The sequence below is a fragment of the Rhinopithecus roxellana genome, chromosome 8, assembly GCF_007565055.1.
Source record: "Rhinopithecus roxellana isolate Shanxi Qingling chromosome 8, ASM756505v1, whole genome shotgun sequence".
Taxonomy (NCBI): domain Eukaryota; kingdom Metazoa; phylum Chordata; class Mammalia; order Primates; family Cercopithecidae; genus Rhinopithecus; species Rhinopithecus roxellana.
In genome coordinates this window covers 35,289,696-35,311,568 of record NC_044556.1, presented here as the reverse complement: position 1 = coordinate 35,311,568, position 21,873 = coordinate 35,289,696, and the positions used below count along the sequence as shown (strand labels likewise).

General features: G+C 42.7%; 1 protein-coding gene and 1 long non-coding RNA gene across 3 annotated transcripts in view; one reads left to right on the top strand and one right to left on the bottom strand.

The window, feature by feature from the left end:
* LOC115899125 overlaps positions 1 to 3,540 on the bottom strand; it is a 59,827-nt gene extending 56,287 nt beyond the window's left edge. The window contains exon 1 of the long non-coding RNA XR_004058795.1: positions 2,939 to 3,540. This is a non-coding gene — a long non-coding RNA (uncharacterized LOC115899125). The remainder of the gene's footprint in view (positions 1 to 2,938) is intronic.
* Positions 3,541 to 3,548: 8 nt separating this feature from the next.
* The window catches only part of SLC16A1 (solute carrier family 16 member 1), a 43,624-nt gene continuing 25,299 nt past the window's right edge, over positions 3,549 to 21,873 (top strand). Inside the window, exon 1 of one of the 2 annotated variants that reach the window (XM_010359044.2) lies at positions 3,549 to 3,862. The gene's annotated coding sequence lies outside the window, so the exon portion shown is untranslated. Of the gene's footprint in view, positions 4,633 to 21,873 lie in introns of both variants that reach the window. The other variant, XM_010359045.2, reaches the window with a different exon arrangement.

Genomic DNA, 21,873 nt, shown 5'->3' with positions numbered 1-21,873 from the left:
AAGTTTTACTAATTACTTCTTCTGCAGATACTGTCTCATTTGATTAACACAACAGTTCGGACTAGTAGGTATTATTTTTAATTTATCTGGCGAGGAAACCAAAGCCCAAGAAAGTTCAGTGAGTTAACTGCCCAGAATAACACAGATAGCAGTTATAGGACCAGATCTTCTTCTTTTTTTTTTCTTTGCACTCTGTCACCCAGGCTGGAGTGCAGTGGCACGATCTTGGCTTACTGCAACCTCTGCCTCCTGGGTTCCCAGTGATTCTCCTACCTCAGCCTCCTGAGTAGCTGGGATTATAGGTGCCTGTCACCACGCCAGGCTAATTTTTGTATTTTTAGTAGAGACGGGGTTTCACCATGTTGGTCAGGCTGGTCTTGAACTCCTGACCCCGTGATCCGCCTTCCACAGCCTCCCAAACTGCCAGGATTACAGGCATGAGCCACTGTGCCTGGCCTATTTATTTATTTATTTGAGATGGAATTTCGCTCTTGTTGACCAGGCTGGAGTGACCAGTCAGCGTGATTTCAGCTCACTGCAACCTCCACCTCCCAGGATTACAGGCATGCGCCACTACAACCGGCTAATTTTGTATTTTTAGTAGAGACAGGGTTTCACCAATGTTGCTCAGGCTGGTCTTGAACTCCCGACCTCAGGTTATCTGCCTGCCTCGGCCTCCCAAAGTTCTGGGATTATAGGCGTGAGCCACTGTGCCCAGCCTAGGCCTATTTTTTTTTTTTTTTTTTTTTTTTGCATTTTTTCGTAGAGACAGGATTTGGCCATGTCGGCAAGGTTGGTCCTGAACTCCTGACCTCAGGTGATCCACCCACCTCCGCCTCCCAGAGTGCTGAGATTACAGGCGTGAACCACCGTGCCTGGCCAGGACCAGGTCTTCTGATTCTGAAGTCTTCTTTTCACAACACTAAAATCTATTAAGGCAGATCCAGGTTTTGTAGGGCCTGAGGTATCTATATTTTGATGACTATCTATCTTCAAGGATAGGAGTACAAAACTGCAATACAACACAAAGTATGATCCTGTTGAACACACTGTTAAGGCCCCTCTCAGAGCCTCCTTGGGGTCTATTCAAGGGAAGGGCCTCTAGGGTTAATCTTTAGGGTTAGGTTTCATGTAGTGTTTTCTATATGGTAAGACATTGCAAAATAAATACTAATTTTTTTTTTTTCTTTTGAGACAGAGTCTCACTCTGTTGCCCAGGCTGGACAGGCTGGAGTGCAGTGGCACCATCTCGGCTCACTGCAACCTCCACCTCCTGGGTTCAAGTGATTCTTCTGCCTTAGCCTCCCAAGTAGCTGGGAATACAGGCGCGTGCCACTACACCCGGCTACTTTTTGTATTTTAAGCAGAGACAGGGTTTCACCATATTAGCCAGGCTGGTGTCGAACTCCTGACCTCATGATCTGTCCACCTCGTGTTTTTTTTTGTTTTGTTTTGTTTTGTTTTTAGATGGAATCTCACTCTGTTGCCCAGGCTGGAGTACAATGGTGAGATCTTGGCTCACTGCAATCTCTGCCTCATGGGTTCAAACAATTCTCCTGTCTCAACTTCCTGAGTAGCTAGTACTACAGGCGTGTGCCATTACGCGTGGCTAATTTTTCTATTTTTAATATTGGCAGGGTTTCACCATGTTGGCCAGGCTGGTCTCAAAATCCTGGCCTCAAGTGATCCGCCCACCTCAGCCTCCCAAAGTGCTGGGATTACAGGCTTGAGCCACCACGCCGGCCTGCAATAAATACTAGTTTTATTATCATAATAACCCTGAGGTAGGTATTATCCTTGTTTTACAGAGTTGGGAGTCAGGCTTGGAAAGGTAAAATGACTTGCCTGAAGACATAGAGCTGGTAAGTGCAAGAATCAAATTTGGAACTCAACAGATCTGGCTTTCAAGTCTATATTGTCAATCTACCATCCTATGGGGCTCTATAAGCCTGCTTTTGAGGTTTCCTGAGATTCATCTTATTTAACCACTTCTCACTACATTCCATAGAACAGGGCCTTATAAATGTACATCTAAACCAGACTCAGGATCCTGTCTCTCTAACTTAATTCTGCTTACCATCTACCTGAATGTTGCTGCCACCCTAGCACTGCTCTTGTAAGTCCTGGCTGCCCCAATGACCCGAAATGCCTTCCCTTTCTGTAAAAAGCAATTACTGAATTACTAGTAGTACTTGGCCGTGGATGCCATACTGTCTTCTAACACACTGAACTGTTATTGGAAAGCACACAGGACCTCTCAGGACCTGATTCTCCAATCTGTACTCTTCTTCAATCTCAAGCTCTTCATTTGCAAAACAGAAACCATAAGGCCTACCTCCCCGGGTTGCTGTGAGAATTGAGGGGGAGGGTAAGTGAGGGGGTGAGTCCTGGAAGGGAGGAAGACACGAGGGAAGGGCAGGGTCCTGGCAAGCAGCAAGTGCTCAACAGATGTTGGTTAATTTGTGCCTGACCCAGTCTCCCCCAAAAACTTGCAAGCTTTTTGAAGGCAGGGGCCTTGCCTCATACTTTTTTGGTATTTCTCAAAAGTCCTGGACATCAGAGACACTCCATGGTTATCTGATCACTTCAACACACACGTTGGTTATCCGGTCAAAGCGGCTATTACGATAAAAACAGGCTCTGGGGTGTGACTTCAAATGCTGGCCGCTGACAAGCTGGGCCGTCTGGAAAGTTACTACACCTCTCTGAGCCTCGGGTCCCTTATTTACAAAATGTTCACGGCAGTGCCCACTTCACGGGGCTGTGAGGATTACAGAGGCTAATCCGGGTGAGGCGCATCAGCCCCAGCGCCGCCTGCCACGATTCTCTCCGGCCCCACACACGCATCCTCCATAGGCGTCCGGCCCCTGCGTTCCCGCTTCTCCACGTGGCCGCGGTGCACACCCCAACCCACCGGCCAGTCTCCCCACCCTCTTACCTGCTCTTCTTTCCCGACTCGTCTTTAATACCCACCAGGCGCCAACCGCCGCTGGCCTGGCTCTGTGGTGGCAAGTTGCATGGGTTCTCCCTTCAGGGCCTCCCCATGAGCCTACGAGGTCGGTTCTGTTACTGTCGCCACTTCAGAGGGAGGAAACAGGCCCAAAGGGTTGGGGAACTTTCCGAGGTCACTGAACTGGTGTCAGGCCCGGATTGGAATCCGAACACATCCCAGCCCGTGCCCGGCTCCACAGCGCCGGCCCCCGGCGTCTTCCCGGGTGTCAGCGGCACCCGCATCCATTCAAACGCTGCCCAGTCCCCGCTCCTCAGTCGCTTCCCGCTACTCCGCGCGCTCGTCTCCCCCCACCCGTCAGGGTCAGGCCTCTAGGTGACTTTTCCTTTTTCTCTGGCAGAAACTGAGGGGTGAGACCGACATTTGTGTTCCGAACGAGGGCAGGTTGCCTAGAGCTCGTCAGACAGGGACCAAGGGGCGAGTCTGGCAGGGTGCGATAGCTCCGCGTAGCTCTGCAGGGGCGCAGCGCGCGGGTCGGACTGGGACGCCGGTCACGTGGCGGGGAGGGGGGCGCCGGCGCGCGCGGGCGAGCTAGAGGGCGCGCGCGGCTGAGAGCGTGTGGAGATGCCGGCTACAGTGCGGGTGTCTGTGTGGCGGGGAGGGGGCGGCGGCCGGGAGAAACGACTCCGCCCCCTGTGCGCATGCTCGGGCCCCGGCGGGTTATAAGGCAGCCTCGCCGGCCCGACCAGACAAAGTGGTGAGCTGCTACGTGACTGGCTGGCTGCGTAGGTGCTGGAACAAGTAAACGAGGCAGCGAGCGAAGGACGGGAGTCGGACCCTGGGCCCCGTGGAACTCCAGCCCGCGCCACCACGTCACGCACACGCTCGGCGGTGCGATCCGCGCTTATAACGGTTAGTTGGGTAATAGCCGGCGGCACGCGGCGCGGACCCCACGGTGCCCTCGCTGCCGTGGTGGGGTCGGAGGGGACCTCCGGGGTTGGGAGACTTTGTCTCCGGGGGAGGGAGGGGGCCCAGCAGAGGGCATCGTGGTCATAGGCAGCCGCGTGGCCTCGGACTGCAGTGCTGGTGAAGGAGACCTTGAGGCGCTGGGGACAGCGCCTCTCAGCCGAGCCGCGGGCCTCGTGGTCATATGCCGGCCCCTGGCCTGGCCGAGGAGTTGGGTCGTAGTGCCCGGTGACGTTGGGGAAGTCCCATCCCCTCTAAGTCTTCAATAGGTTCCTCGAGAGATGCTTTGATCTGGAAAAGGGATAACATGAGGCTGCTTCACGTGGTACCTCCAGACTCTCCTGGCCGCTTCTGTTCCAAGGGAAAGGACTCGGGGCAGGAATTATTTATGATTTGTGACATTGTCCGCCCCAACCTTCTTGGTCCCCCGATTCTTGCCCCACGTGGTGACTTGCGAGAGTGATGCGGAGAGCCGCATTCCCCACAGCCAAGGCGTGACTGCAGGGTTCTAGTAGACTTTGCGGAGGGGACGGGGCAGCCCGCAGACTCCTGGGAGTGGTGCTGACGGGGGCTCTTTGTCATTCAACCTGTGGCTGCCAGCGTCCGCCGCAGCGCCCGCCGCAGCGCCCTTCTACTCATGGACTTAAGGCCGCCCTGTTGAGAGAAATCTGGAGGATAGCGTTTACACTTGGTCCGATGCAAGCTTTTTGTTCCAAGTACGTCTTTTTTTTTTTTTTTTTTCAGCATGCGTTTTAACATTTTATTACTTTGTTGTGACATATTTGATGGAACAAGCAGTTGCCAAAACTAATCTAAACCAGGAGACAAACTTGTTACTACTTTAGTCTTTCCTTGGGTTTCCAGTGGCTGATTAGAAACTGGGCTGCTACTGATAACAGTGAAATGTTTACACGCTACTTTATTTACTGTAACTTACTATAACTTGTTTTGATTTTTTTTTTTTCAAAAATTACTCTGGTTTCAACAATTTTTTTATCTCAACCACCAGACCGGTGAGGTGATGCAAAGACTATGTATCTTCAGTTTTTTAGTTAGGTGTTAAATAGTACTCATAAATGCAAGTCTTACACCCTGGGGCACAACTTTGCCTGCAGATTGCTATAGAAATGACCAGCAATTCAAGATATTTAGCACTGAAAACACGTAGTGAGTAAGATTTATTATTTACACAGAAGTTGAATATATTTCAGTAATTCATTTTGGGTTTAGGTAGATGCTGTTGTTTCATCAGATTGCAGTTACCTTTGTGAAATATGCAGGTTGATCTGAGGAGCATTTTGTAAGATTTTTATAGCTGAATAGATTTGAAGGTTTAGTTGTGCTTAACGGGGTAAGCTGTAATGTCCTTAAATAGATTAAAAAGGAAAAAAATCATCACTATAGGATGAAAACAAATGATTAGTGTTTCACTAATTTACATCTTTTAGCCTTCAAATATTAGGGCATATATTAGCCCTGGAAAGGATCCTAATGACCAGCTGATAAGGATCCCTTGTTTTACACATAAGGAAACCGAGGCTGAAGGGATTAAATGATCTAACATCTTAGGTCTGAAAACTTGTTATGGTTTGGTGGGAACTATGTGTGTCATTGAACTCATTTTTGTTAGATTGGCACTCCTGAGTTTTCTTTAGATTGTAAATTAGGATACAAATTATCTCAGCCTGAAAATAGATTTCTCAACTCCTTATGTTCCCATCGTGTTTTCAATTCACTTTACAATGCTCAGTCCTATGCAAGATTAAGGTCTCTGTGTAAATGCCTTCATAGCTGTCTTGTTTTTGTTGCAGTTGAGAGGACTAGGAAGATGAAACTTGGGTATGAGGAAAACAGTCCAGATTGTTGTGAATTTTGTATGTTCAGTTTGTTATTGCCTACCAGGCACCATGAGAGACTTAGGATTCAGCAGTGAACAAATTTCACCACTTGCCCTCCTAGAGTTATAGTCTAGCTGGAAAACAGATAAATATATAATTGCCACAGCAAATACTCTTTACAAACAAGTAGGGACTGTTATACTAGGGTAAGTACAGGTTCCTGTAGGAACAAATACTGTATTGTGTAGGTGTGAGGAGACACCCAACTTAGTATAGAAGCAATTTGGGTAGACCTCTCTGAGGAAATACTGTTTAACCTGAGACTTCAAGGATGAAAGAGCTAGCCAGGCAAGGCAGTGATGATGGGTGGAAAGAACATTCCAGACATGAACACTGAAGCTACACTTAGAGGTACAGGGTGTAATGCAAGAGCTGAAATAATTTTACTAAAGCTAAAGCATAAAAAAGTCTAAGAGAATAGAAAGAGATAGAAGTTGAAGAGATAGTATGAGAAAATGGAGGGCCTTGTAAGCCATTTTAAGGAATCAAGGAGGGTAAAAAATTTAAAGGAATTTTTAAGGAATCAAGGAGGGTAAAAAAATTTAAAGAAGGCTCTTATCTTGAAGCTGATTGAAAGCAGTTTAAGGATTTTCAAGCTGGGCACTGGTGACTCACGCCTGTAATCCCAACACTTTGGGAGGCGGAGGCAGGTGGATCACTTGAGGTCAGGAGTTCAGGACCAGCCTGGCCAACATGGTGAAACCCTGTCTCTATTAAAAATACAATACAAATAATTAGCTGGGTGTGGTGGCGTGCTTCTGTAATCCCAGCTACTTGGGAGGCTGATACAGGAGAACTGCTTGAACCCAGGAGGTGGAGGCTGCAATGAAAACTGAGATCGCACCACTGCACTTCAGCTCAGCTCAGGCAACAGAGCAAGACCGTCTCAAAAAAAGAAAAAAGGATTTTCAGTGGGGCTGGGGATAACCTGATTGGATTTTGCGTTTTAGGAACATCACTTTGTATGCAATGTGGAAAACAGGCTGAAAGGAGGCGTTGGAGTGGTGTGAGACCACGGTGATGGACAAGACAGGATTTGGTAGAGAAACAGACAGAATTTGGTGGAGACCAGATGTGGGAGACTGGGAAAGTCAAAGACATTAAGGATATAACGTTCAACATGTTATATCCTTATATCCTTTCTGGCTTGAACGAATATGAGTTTATTAGGTGGTATTTGTTTGTCTCCGTTTAACCAACAGGGACACTAAGAAGTTGCGTGACTAGACCAGGGCTGCTCAGCTTGTAAGGCTTGGAGACAAAATTCAAACTGTTGTTTTCAGTTTTTGTTGGCACCCCCTGAGAATGGTGTTTTTCTTTTTTCCCTTTTGAACAGTTAAGTATGGAAAATTTCAAAACACAAAGAATTGAGCGACACGATTTATCTCTTCCCCTATCTAATTTCCCCAGACCCTACTGGATTACTGTGAAGCAAATTCTGCAAATGATTTCATTTGTTTTATTTCAATATAGATATCTGAAAGATAACTCTTGAGAAAATCATAACCACAATGCCATTACCCTACCTTTGAAAATTAACCTCACCAAATATCCAGTCAGTATTCAAATATTCCTCAGTTGTTTTTAAATAATTGGTTGGTTTAATTTGGGATCCAATCAAGGTAACGTATTACGTTTGTTTGGGATGTCTCTTAAACTTTTTAATCTATAGGTTCCCTCATCTTAATTATTTTCCTCGTAATGTATTTTCCTTGTAAGGTTGGTGCAAACGTCATTGTGGTTTTTGCCATTACTTTTAATGGCAATTTAAAAACCACAATGACATTTGCACCAACCTAATATTTGTTGAAGGAACCAGGCCATTTTTCCTCCAGTTTCTCTCATCCTGAATGTTGATGAATATGTCCCTCAGGTATAGATTTCACATGTCCTAGTTTAATATGTCCCTCTATCCTTTGTATTTGCTGTAAATTGGTAGCTAGATTGAAGACTGAACAAATTTAGTTCAGGTTTGATTTCCGAGTGGGAGTGTTGGGGGAGAGGACAAGTATAATTCTTAGATATTGCTGTGTACTTCCTTCAAGAGGCATATATTTGGTTATCCCTTTTTCTACTACATTAATAGCCTGTTTTCATTATTTCACTAGTGGTTTGCAAGTGGAAATAATTATGGCTTTAATTCTACCATTTATTTTTAATTTAACTAGAATACCTCTATAAAGAGAGGTACAATTTGAATAGGAAGGACAAGTTAAAGTTTATGTTTTAATACAATATGGTATGTTATTGACACTGTCTTTTTCTGGAAATGTATTTAAATGTATCGAGGTATGGCCTCTTAAAAGGCCACTATTTTAAGTTGTAAAAGTGTTTTTAGCACTTGATGTTAACATTTCAAATGGCTTTTAGTATTTAGAATATTTAAAAATTTTGTCCTTAAATTGATGGCGTTTCTTTTGGACTTTCATGCTCTTTCTTGGAGGACTTTGCTGTTCCCACAGCTTTTAGGGAGTATCTAGTAGAATCACTACTAAATCCAAATCTCTAGCTATAAAAGGATTCCAGATTGTAAGTTCCTCAAGGACAGGGATTGAACACTCTTATTGATGATCTGCTTTTCTAGTTGCTTCCTGGGCATTTCAAACTTAATATGTCACTTAAAGCTCATTATCTCTGCCTGTTCTCAAGTTTCCTTCATCTCCAAACCTAGTTTTTTTCTTCTGATTCTACCATTCTTGAAGGTAGCCAGGCTTAAAACCTCTGAATCATCTTAATATTTCTCCTAGTAGGCCCCCCTGCCCTACCACATGCAGTTTCTGCCAATCCCTCATCGCTTTTGTTATTTCTTGTCCAACCCCCCACTTTTCATTTGTAATACTGCTACCTTGTTTATATATTTTTCTCTTTGCAGGGAGGGAGTGTTACAGCAGATTTTTACAATGAATGGGAGGACTAGTTTAGGTGGCATGTTTGGTTCCTAGTGTCATCCTGAGAAGAGTATATAAGTTATAAATCTATGAATTATACTTTAAAAATTTATAAAATCACTCTGTTGCCCAGGCTGGAGTATAGTGAAACCATCATGGTTCACTGCAGCCTCTAACTCCTGGGCTCAAGCAGAGCCACCTCAGCCTTTTGAGTAGCTAGGACTACAGGCATGGGCCATAATGCTCAGCTAATTTGTTTAAACATTTTTTTAGTGATAGGGTCTCGCTGTGTTGCCCAGGCTGATCTCAAACTCCTGGCCCCAAGCCATCCTCCTGCCTTGGCATCCCAAAGTGCTGGGATTATAGGTGTGAGCTACCCCACCTGTCCAGCAATAACAATCTTCTGGGATCACAGTATGCACAATGATAGGAAGGAAGGGTTCACATCCACCACACCAGTGAGGCAGCTGCATGGGCTGAACCATTGAAGGGTGTCACTGACCATTTGTCTTGCAGAGTAAGATCCAATTCTGTTGGTTATCTACACTATCATGTTGCTAATCACAACTCTTGATATTGCTGGAATCTGACTTAAAATTACAATGACTTAGCCTTTGTATAGGAGAATTTCCTCAAAATGTACTGATATTATAAGCTATATATTTGATCATTGGTTGAAAAATATGTCCTCCCTCTGATTTTGCTCTTCCTATACAAACCTTTTGAAGATTATTGAATGAATGAAAATCTGTACACTGCTCTGGTGTGTTAGACTATTTTGGAGAGTAACAGGGCCTTTATAATTTGTCTTTTCGAGTTTTGGGAACCAAAACTTATGTTTTTACTTTATTGACCTACTCTTCTCTTCCCGTATGAGAGGTTTTTATCCTGGGTCTGCATATTGATTCCCCAAGGTCTGTTGAATTCGGGGGGTCTGTAAACTTGTTTGGGGGAAGAATATTACATCTTTTCATTAATCTCTAATTAAAACTTGGAATTTCATTCAAATATGAATATAGGCAACAAATGCATGGTTGTATTAGCAGTACCTGTGACTTTGTCACCAACAGAAATCATGTACTTCATATCATAATGCAGCTGTTATAGCTATCTTGAAATTGTTTAAGCTTATCACTACCTCAAAATTACTGTGGTTATTAGACCCACTGCTGGATCTTATTTTATTTTTTAAAAGCACATTGTTAATTCCAGTTAAAGTGTTTTGACAGTTCTATCTTTGCATTTTATTTTATGCATTTAAAAACATTATTCTGGCTGGGCACGCTGGCTCACGCCTGTAATCCCAGCACTTTGGGAGGCTGAGGTCAGTGGATCACTTGAGCCCAGGAGTTCAAAAGCAGACTGGGCAGCATGGCGAAACCCTGTCTCTATTTGTTTAAGAAAAAAATAAAATTATATTAAAAAAAGAAAACATTCTGACAAGGGTTCTGTAGGAATCCCTGGCACCAAAGAGTCTAAGAACCCCTGCTCCTAACTTCTTTACTTCTGTTCCAAGGTTAGAATGAAGTTAGCCAGAACCTATGAAGCAACACAGCACACAGATGCTGATGTTATAGGATTTTACAGAATCATGATGACATTCCTTGGTTATTGACTTTGTTTTATTTACTAATCATCATAAATTCTGACCTCACAATGAGAGGGAACAAAATATTTGTGTATATGCTAAGAGAGAATAAAATGATTTTCACAAATTAAGGCATAATAATTTTCCTTTGAGGCTGGGCGCCGTGGCTCATGTCTGTAATCCCAGCACTTTGGGAGGCCAAGGCGGATGGATCACCTGAGTTTGGGAGTTCGAGACCAGCTTGACCAACATGGAGAAACCCCGTCTCTACTAAAGATACAAAATTAGCCAGGCATGGTGATGCATGCTTGTAATCCCAGCTAGTTGGGAGGCTGAGGCAGGAGAATCGCTTGAACCTGAGAGGCGGAGGTTGCAGTGAGCCAAGATTGTGCCATTGCTCTCCAGCCTGGGCAGCAAGAACGAAACTCCATCTCAAAATAATAATAATAATAATAATGATAATAATAATTTTCCTTTGTATTCAAGAGGCATATGTTTATGTTTCCAAAGGAGTTCATCTTAAGTGCCATAAGTTAAATGGAATATTGGGTGTCTTCACAGACTTGAGGGATTTTCTTGTACTGTTTTGGGTGTGTTCACAACCTCAAATGTACTTAAAATTGCTTCATACCTTGTCTTCAACAGGTCACTATTAGTGCAGGCCTTTATTTTGCTCAATTGGAAAAAAGAGGTTGATGAACCTAAAGTTTGAAATACCTGCCCTGGAAATTAGAAATGCACATCGTTACTTCAATCTATTGTGTTGTATGATGCTGTTGTTAGTATTTACTCTTTTTTTTTTTTTTTTTTTTTTTGAGACGGAGTCTCGCTGTGTTGCCCAGGCTGGAGTGCAGTGGCCGGATCTCGGCTCACTGCAAGCTCCGCCTCCTGGGTTCACGCCATTCTCCTGCCTCGGCCCCCGAGTAGCTGGGACTACAGGCGCCCGCCACCTCGCCCAGCTAGTTTTTTGTATTTTTTAGTAGAGACGGGGTTTCACCGTGTTAGCCAGGATGGTCTCGATCTCCTGACCTCATGATCCGCCCGTCTCGGCCTCCCAAAGTGCTGGGATTACAGGCTTGAGCCACCGGGCCCGGCCATGTGTTAATAAATTTAAATGGCCCACTTAGATATCGATTTGTTGAATATATTTTGGGTTGCTGTAGAAAATAGAACACATATCATTATTTATTCCAGAATATAATTTAGAATTCTGCCAAGCGAAACCTACTGTTGATGGAAGTAGCCCCCAACTTTCTTTTCTCCATGACATCTCATGTCATTTTATAAAATGTGAAATGGGTCTATATTTGGAAACTCCTGACCAACCAAGAAATAAATTAATGTGAAAGGGACATAGGACTCTTAACTTAGGTAGTAGCCAGTTTTTCAGTCTGTGAGAAGAAGGCAAAAATGAAGCATAAAAAAGGCAAAATTTGCTAGTATAATAATAGCTCAGAAAACATGGCGAAACCCCTTTCTACTAAAAATACAAAAAATAGCTGGGCGTGGTGGTGCATGCTTGTAATCCCAGCTACTTGAGAGGCTGAGGCAGGAGAATTGCTTGAGCCCAGGAGGCGCAGGTTGCAGTGAGCCGAGATCCTGCCACTGCACTACAGCCTGGGTGACAGAGGGAGACTCCCTCTCAAGAAAAACAAACAAAACAAAACAAAAACTTTTCTGCTTTTTTGACTGTAGAGGGCACTAGATCCAGAAAGCATTACATCACTGAAAGGTTTTTTTTCTGGTTTCATATTTTTCTCTACTTCTCAAAAACTGGGAAAAGTAGATTACCTGAAGTTCATCTAATGCTAACATTTGGTTGAGATACAGTGATTTTTTTTTTTTTAGACAGAGTCTCTCTCTGTCCCCTAGGCTGGAGTGCAGTGGTGCGATCTCGGCTCACTGCAACCTCCGACTCCTGGGTTCACGCCATTCTCCTGTCTCACCCTCCTGTGTAGGTGGGACTACAGGTGCCCACCACCACGCCCTGCTAATTTTTTGTTTTTTTTTTTTTTTTTTTTTTAAGTAGAGATGGGTATTCACCGTGTTAGCCTGGATGGTTTTGATCTCCTGACCTCGAGATCCACCCACCTCGACCTCCCAAAGTGCTGCGATTACAGGCATGAGCCACCGCATCAGGCCTATGATAAGATAAAGTGATTTTTTTTTTAAGTAGAAAAATAACCTCTCCCCTTAATTCATGATCTAAAAGCACACAGCTAAAATTAGTAGGGAAATATTGTTTACAAAGAAAGAAATACACATACAACTTATGTAGAGTTTTCAAGGTACTACCTAAGGAGCATTGAATAACGTCATGGAATGAATTATCTCCATGTGGCAAGTTATATTCAGAAAAATAGTAAGGATATTACCGTACCCTCCTCTATGTCCAACTGTTACAGTGAGCCTTATCAGAATATCTCTTCTTTTTTGCTTTCCGTCTTATGAGACAAAATATAGCCTCAATCTCTACTAATAAATATGAGAAGCATTAATGATACAACAGGATCAAGGAGGCCGGGCACAGTGGCTCAGGCCTGTAATCCCAGAACTTTGGGAGGCTGAGGCAGGCAGATCACGAGGTCAGGGGATGGAGACCATCCTGGCCGACATAGTGAAACCCCATCTCTACTAAAAATACAAAAATTAGCTGGTGACAGAGTGAGACTCTGTCTCAAAAAAAATTTAAAAAGTATCACGGAAAAGAAAAATTGTAAGAATACTTTTAACAGTAATAAAGAATTGGTTCTGCTAACTTCTCTTAAAGCTTTGCCATATCCACAGAAGATATTTTCTAATCTCTGAATATCCTCATCTGCCTCCATACCCTGTAAGTGAGTACACTTATCCTTTAGCCCCAGTATTAAAGAGAACTAAAGTAACTGGATTTCATGATTTTTGTTTTAATTATGCTATTTTTTTTTTGCACTGTATTACAGACTTACAGTATTTTAGCTTCTCTGTTGGGTAACTTTGAGAATTAGCCCAGGTGCCAAATTGGTTGGGAAAATACTCTTGAAGTCAGGGATTCGCCGTGAAAAGTAAAAATGAATTTGCCACTACTTTTGAGCAGCTGTCCAACTTTTACCCAATAATCTTATGGCTCAGACCGAAATAACCCACAGTGCTGTTAATACTGGAGAGTTAGTCACATTTTTTTCATCTGATATCAGTTCCTTTGTGAACTTTTAATATAGGAAAAACGTAGATACTGTTTATTGTGTATCTTAAAATAAACCTTACTATCATTGACTTGTAATGAGAATATTGGCAAACTTCATTTTTCTTTGTTTTTTGGTTTTTGTTTTCGTTTTTTTTTTTTTTTTTTTTTTTTTTTGAGACTGACTCTCTCTGTATCGCACAGGCTGGAGTGCAGTGGCGTGATCTCGGCCCACTGCAACCTCTGCCTCCTGAGTTCAAGTGATTCTCTTGCCTTAGCCTCCCAAGTAGCTAAGATTATAGTCACCTACCACCACGCCCAGCTAATTTTTTTGTAGTTTTAGTAGAGACAGGGTTTCACCACGTTGGCCAGGCTGGTCTCGAACTCCTGACCTCAAGTGATCCGCCTGCCTTGGCCTCCCAATGTGCTGGGATTATAGGCGTGAGCCACCATGCCCGGTCAACAGTAGGTTATGTTTTAAAATATAATACATCCATAGACTAGAATACCATTCTTCAAAAACAGCATCGTGTTTTTTAAAAACAAACACATCAAAAAATGTTTCTGGCCAGGCACAGTGGCTCATGCCTATAATCCCAGCACTTTGTGATGCTGAAGCAGGTGGCCTGAGGTCAGGAGTTTGAGACCACCGTGACCAACAGGGCGAAACCCTGTCGTTACTAAAAATACAAAAATTAGGTGGGCATGGTGGCAGGCACCTGTAATCCCAGCTATTTAGGAGGCTAAGGCAGGAGATTCACTTGAACTCAGGAGGCAGAGGTTTCAGTGAGCCCAGATCGTGCCACTGCACTCCACCCTGGGTGACAGAGCAAGACTCCCTGTCTCAAAAGGCCAGGTGCAGTGGCTCAGGCCTGTAATCCCAGCACTTTGGGAGGCCGAGATGGGCAGATCATTTGAGGTCAGGAGTTTGAATTGAGACCAGTCTAGCCGACATGGTGAAACCCATGTCTACTAAAAATACAAAAATTAGCCAGGTGTGGTAGCGCACAACTGTAATCCCAGCTACTCAGGGGGCTTAGGTAGGAGAATGACTTGAACCTGGGATGCAGGGATTGCAGTGAGCCAAGACTGCACCACTTCGCTCCAACCTCAGCGATAGAGCAAGACTCCATCAAAAAAAAAAAAAAAAAGTTTCTGATATTAATGGAAAATGTCTATTAAGCAGCATATACATACATACATACATATTGCAAATTTATGTTTATTCATATGCATGACTATCATAAAAGGAAGTCAGGATTTACATCAAAATATAAATAACTTTAAATGAGGATGGTAGAATGACAGGTAAATTTTATTTTCTATTCACACATTTTTTTTTCTATAACACATATGTATAACTTGTAATCTTTTAAAACAACTACTTTGTGGGGCTTTGTTTTTCGTTTTTTGAGACAGAATTTCACTCTGTTGCCTAGGCTGGGGTTCAGTGGCATGATCTTGGTTCATGCAGTTTCCGCCTCCTGGGCTCAAGTGATCCTTTCACCTTAGCCTCCCATGTAGCTGGGACCACAAGTGTGTGCCACCACTGCTGTCTAATGTTTTGCATTTTTTGTAGAGATAGGGTTTTGCCATGTTGCCAAGGCTGGTCTTGAACTCCTGGACTCAAGTGATCCTCCCTCCTCTGCCTCCCAAAGTGCTGGGATTACAGTTGTGAGCCACCATACCTGGCCATATTTTCTTTTACTATCAAGTAATACATGTTCATCAGAACAAGTCAGTCAGCATAGTTGTATGGAAAGAGCATATTATCTCCCCTTCTCAACCTCCAGCAATGTGACATTTTAAGTATGCTCATTAGAACATATTTACTTAATTAATTTGTTTAACCTATTTGCTTTCTTCCCCAGAGTCTAAGCTCCATGAGGGCAGGGCTTATGTCTGTCTCTTTTTCTCTTTCACTGCCTTTACTCCAGGCACTCAGATTTGTTGAATGAATCGCCAAAATGTTTGGTGTATATCCTGATACACTTTTTAAAATGATGATACAATTGTATGATGTGTAATTTTTTTTTTTTTTTTTGAGACGGAGTCTCGCTGTGTTGCCCAGGCTGGAGTGCAATGGCACGATCTCAGCTCACTGCAAGCTCTGCCTCCTGGGTTCATGCCATTCTCCTGCCTCAGCCTCCCGAGTAGCTGGGACTACAGGCGCCCGCCACCAAGCCTGGCTAATTTTTTTTGTATTTTAGTAGAGACGGGGTTTCACCATGTTAGCCAGGCCAGGATGGTCTCGATCTCCTGACCTTGTGATCCGCCCGTCTCGGCATCCCAAAGTGCTGGGATTACAGGCGTGAGCGTCTCGGCCTCCCAAAGCGCTGGGATTACAGGCGTGAGTGCCCGGCCAATATCATGTGTAATTTTTAAAATCTTAGTTTGCAATCTTTTTTTTTTTTTTGAGATGGAGTCTCACACTGTCGTCCAGGCTGGAGTGCAGTGGTGCGATCTTGGCTTACCACAATCTCCAACTCCTGGGTTCAAGTGATTCTCCTGCCTCAGCCTCCTGAGAAGCTGCGATTACAGGCAACCGCCACCATGCCCAGCTAATTTTTGTATTTTTAGTAGAGACAAGGTTTCACCATGTTGGCCAGGCTGGTCTCAAACTCCTGACCTCAGGTGATCCACCTGCCTCAACCTCTCAAAGTGCTGGGATTACAGGCATGAGCCACTGCGCCCAGTCATTTTGCAATTTTAATTGCAAAAACAATACGATGAAGTTTGATAATTTAGGACATTGGTATTTGATCTTCTTTAGCTGTTATCACCCTAAAATGTTGCCTTTCTACACAAATCTTTCTTTGTTAGCTAACAAAGTATACCCCATTCTTCCTCACCGCTCACTGCAGCCTTCGCCTTTCCGGTTCAAGAGATTCTCCTGAGTAGCTGGGACTCCAGGCACGTGCCACCATGCCCGGCTAATCTGTAGTGTTTTTAGTAGACACTGGAAAATTCCTGTTTTCAGTTTAAAACGAATGGGTCACTATCTTTTGAAAAAAGTTGTACTGATGTGGGTACTTATCCCAAAAGTAAGTGATCCATTTTATACCCCCCACCTTTATTATAGAATAGCCTCATTCTCCCTAAATAAAATCATGCTTATTTGGTTGAACAAATGATGTAAGTCATTTTCTTACAAGGAGAATTAAGAGTGTTTGCTACCAGATTCAGATTATTTAACATAACATTGGCTGAGATTGACAAAAGAAGATTAAATAAGTAAATATACACACACAAATGTGTGCATGTGTGTATATATATGTTCATTACCTTTAAGTTTGCATGTTAGTTTGCCCATTTACAAATATGTTCAGCTTCATCAGTTCTCTATACTACTTTAATCCTCCTCATATCTAAAACAAGTACTATACGAGAGGATTAGGATTGGGGTCACAATAGTAGCATCTTAGGATATTGTAGAGTATTAAAGTCAAGTCAAATTAATTGGAATTATATATCAACATATGCCCAGTAAAATGGAAATGCAAGTGAAGATTGATTCTTACTCGGGCATATTGTATCTTAATGAAATTTAGTTGAAGTTGCAAATAGAAAGCCAACATTTTCCATTTATTTATTTTTCATTGAAATAGCTTGACTGGCTTTGTTCATGATATAGCAAAAGTAGCTCTTAATGCTGGTTAGCTGAAACATTGATTGCCAGGAAGCTGTCTAGGAAAACTTAAACCCATTTCACCTAACAAGCCAGAGATATTTATAATACATGTTATTTGGTAGTTAAATCCCATTCTCTGGGAATTTCTTGAGGCTGGTTCTTTATGTCCACATGCCTTCATGTTACTTCAACTTTGTTTATGCCTTTTCAAAAAATTTCAGCATTGAAGCTTTGCTCAGGTGACTCTAGTTGGACTAATATTTAGCAAAGTTTCTTCACCAAAAGTCATTTACAAGGTAGAAAAGTATCATACTGGCCTGACAAGGTGGCTAACACCTGTAATACCAGCATTTTGGGAGGCTGAGGTAGGCGAATCACTTGAGGTCAGGAGTTTGAGACCAGCCTAGCCAACATGGTAAAACCCTGTCTATACTAAAAATACAAAAATTAGCCGGGCATGGTGGCAGGTGCCTGTAATCCCAGCTACTTGGGGGACTGAGGCAGGAGAATTGCTGGAACCCAGAAGGTGGAGGTTGCAGTGAGCCAAGATCATGCCATTGCACTCTAGCCTGGGCAACCAGAGCGAAACTCCATCTCAAAAAAAAAAGGGGGTCATACTTGCACTGCAGTGGACAGAGAGAGGTGTCAGAAAGGCTGGAAATTAAGGGATATTGTTTATGCTGGAGAAACCCTCCTCTCAACCTCCTTCTGTCTTACTTTAGGTGGTGAAAAGGCCCTGAGATCTTACAAACACTCTCCATTTCATCACATCACAAATTTAGCACATGCTATATTTACTGGAAAAAAAACAGGGCTTTTGTAGATCACAGTAGAGATGAGGACACTTACAAATGTTAGCTTTCATATGTTTTATGGTCCTGTAGGCTCCTGACAAGTGTGCATTGTGAGCTTTCTTGTTAGGAAAAACTTTGGACAAATTTCTGGTTTAGAGAATGCTCTCCAAGAATACCTGTGGTATTTAGGACTACAAGAAAATGTGGGCCGGTCTCAATGGCTTATGCCTGTAATCCCAGCACTTTGGGAGGCCAAGGTGAGCGGATCACCTAAGGTTGGGAGTTTGAGACCGGCCTGACCAACGTGGAGAAACCCCGTCTCTAATAAAAATACAAAATAAGCCGGGTGTGGTGGCACATGCCTGTAATCCCAGCGACTCGGGAGGCTGAGGCAGGAGAATCACTTGAACCCAGGAGGCGGAGCCGAGATCGGACCATTGCACTCCAGCCTGGGCAACAAGAGCAAAACTCTATCTCAAATAAAAAAAAAAAGAAAAGAAAATGGGAAGAGGTCTATAGGAGATAAACTTGATAAGCCAAAGAACTCTTTTTTTATACTACATCATTATTTATTTATTCAACTGTTATTTTAGATTCTGGGGTACAAGTGCAGATTTTTTACAAAGGTATATCATGATGGTATGGTTTGGAGTACAATTGAACCCATCACCCAGGAAGTAAGCATAGAACCCAATAGGTCGTTTTTCAACCCTTTGCCCCTCTTCTCTTCTCGCCCATCTTGTATTCCCCAGTAACTATTGTTCCCATCTTTATGTCCATGTGTACCCAATGTTTAGCTCACACTTATAAGTGAGAAAAGTATTTGGTTTACTGTGTTAGTTTGCTTAGGATAATGGCCACCATCTTCATCCATGTTGTTGCAAAGGACATGATTTTGTCTAAAGAACTTTCCTGTAAAGGAAAGTGAATTATTATTTCGTTCTATAATAGAATTATTGCATGTTCTTTTTTAACTGACTAAAAGTAAATTTGACATCCTTGATCAAAATTATTTTAATAAATGAGGTGTATGTACATAATTTTTATCAAAGTATAAAATATATATTATTTAAATAGAGCCTAAATGATGTACAGTGAAAAATAGTGTGTTCTGCACCATCTCTGGCCATCCTTTCCAGTATACATATAGATCAGCTTTTTTCTATAATTAATACATCCCTGTTATACATCAGAATTTACTGAAAAAAAACATTGTGCTGAAGAAAGCATTGTCGTCTAACCTGATTCTGATTCAGTTGAATGCACCAAGATGATATGCAGTCTGAATAAACCATTAGGTACCATTAGGTATCAATTTAGTCACTTTTGCGATCAAATTGAATTAATGATTTTAAAAAACAGCCATTCTCAAAGTGTGGGTTTTTTTTGGACCCTTCAAGGACCTCAAGACTCTCAAGATTGAGGTCTTTAGATTTCACTTAAAACTAATCATCATGAAACTAGCAGCCAGGCAGTGACTCACGCCTGTAATCCCAGCACTTTGGGAGGCTGAGGCCGGCGGATCACTTGAACCAGCCCAGGAGTTCAAGACCAGCCTGGGAAACATGGCAAAACTTCATCTCTACAAAAAAAATACAAAAATTAGCCAGGCCTGGTGTTTCGCGCCTGTAATATCAGCTACTCGTGAGGCTGAGGTGGGAGGATCACTTGAGCCCAGGAGCTACAGTGAGCCACTGCAGCACTACACTCCAGCCTGGGTGACAGAGCGAGACACTGTCTTTAAAAAAAATAAATAAATAAATCACCCATCAAGTTTTGGTGTAGTATCAAAGAGGAATATCCTCAATTATCTGAAAATGCTATTAAAATACTCCCTTTTCCAAATACATTTCTGCTTAAGGTTGCCTTGGAACAAAATCTTTCTAGATTTGTTGTCTTTTTGGGCCGGGGGGTGGGCAGGGGTGGGGAGTGGAGGGAGTATGAAGCTGAGTTTTTATTTAGAATAATGAAAGAAATAATACATAACTCATTTTAAAAAGCTGACAAATGCAGGACACGGTGGCTAACGCCTGTAATCCTAACACTTTGGGAGGCTGAGGCGGGTGGATCACCTGAGATCAGGAGTTCGAGACCAGCCTGGCCAACATGGTGAAACCCCTTCTCTACTAATAATACAAAAATTAGCCCGGCATGGTAGCACACCCTTGTAATCCCAGCTACTCAGGAGGCTGAAGCAGGAGAATCACTTGAACCCGGGAGGCAGAGGTTGCAGTGAGTCGAGATCACGCCATTGCAAAAAAAACAACTGACAAATAACAATGAACAACAGAAAGTGAACTCAGAAAAAAAAAGATAAATTTATGAATTTCTGGACATATGTCTAATATTTTTCTCCTGTGATCTTGGGCTGCATACTGTCATTGTCTTTTTTGAACTGCCTCCTGGAAATATGTTTGACATACAAAAAGCTGTAGATATTTAATATATACAACTTGATATATTTGGACATAAGTGTACAACTGTGAAACCATCACCATCAGTACCATAAATTTAATCACTTCCCAAAATTTCCTTCTGCTGCATTTGTTCTTCTTGGTGGTTTGTTTTGCTTTTTCCTGTTGTGTTTAGAGGACTTAACATAGGTCTACACTTTTAGCACATTTTTAAGAATTCAATACAGTCTTGTTAATTAATCATAGGCCCTATATTATACAGTATATCTCCAGAACAAACTTTTGTTGTATTATGGAAATTCTGTGCCTTCTAATCAATACCTTCCCATTTCCCCTTCCTCCCAGGCCCTGGCAATCACCATTTTACTCTCTGCTTCTATGACTATTTTAGACTCCACATATAAGTGAGATCATTCAAAGTTTGTCTTTCTGGGTCTGGCTTATTACACTTAACAAATGTCCTCCAGGTCCATCTATGCTGTCGCAAGTAGCAGGATTTTTTTTTTTTTTTTGAGACAGTTTCCCTCTTGTCGCCCAGGCTGGAGTGCAATGACGCAATCTCCACTCATTGCAACCTCTGCCTCCCAGGTTCAAGCAATTCTCCTGCCTCAGCCTCCTAAGTAGCTAGGATTACAGGTGTGTGCCACCATAACTGGCTAATTTTTGTATTTTTAGTAGAAACAGGGTTTCACCATGTTGGGCAGGCTGAGCTCAGGTGATCTGCCTGCCTTGGCCTCCCAAAGTGCCAGAATTACAGGTGTGAACCACCGTGGCCGGCCAGATTTCTTTCTCTCTTAAGGCCAGTAATACTCTGTTATATGTATTTTCCACATTTTCTTAATCTGTTCCTCCGTAGATGGACATTTATGTTGCTTCCATGTCTTGGCTATTGTGAAAAATGCTGCAAAGAACATGGGAGTGTGCAGGTAATCTCTTTGAGATCCAGATTTCAGTTCCTTTGGATACATACCCGGAAGTATGACTGCTAGATCAAATGGTAATTGTATTTTTAATTTTTTGAAGAATCTTCATATTGTTTTCCATAACAGCTACACCAGTTTATATTCCCTCCAACGGTGTACACGGGTTTCCTTTTGTCCACATCCTTACCAACTCTTGTTCTTTGGAGATCTGCTATCTTAAAAAAGAAATATGTTGGCCGGGCACGGTGGCTCATGCCTGTAATCCCAACACTTTGGGAGGCCAAGGCAGATGGATCACGAGGTCAGGAGTTCGAGACCAGCCTGGCCAACATGGTAAAACCCCCGTCTCTACTAAAAGTTTAAAAAAAAAAATTAAAAAAAAACTGGGCATGGTGGCGTGTGCCTGTAATCCCAGCTACTGAGTGTACTGAGGCAGGAGAATCGTTTGAACCTGGGAGGCGGAGGTTGCAGTGAACCGAGATCATGCCATTGCACTCCAGCCTGGGCAACAGGATGAGATGACATCTCAAAAAAAAAAAAAAAAAAGAAATGCTTTCTGTTTATTGGTAGAGTGGTCTATGTAAATAATTTAAAACTGGAAATTATTAACTAAAATATTGATTTTTTTAAGGGATTATAAATATGAATTAAAAGCAAG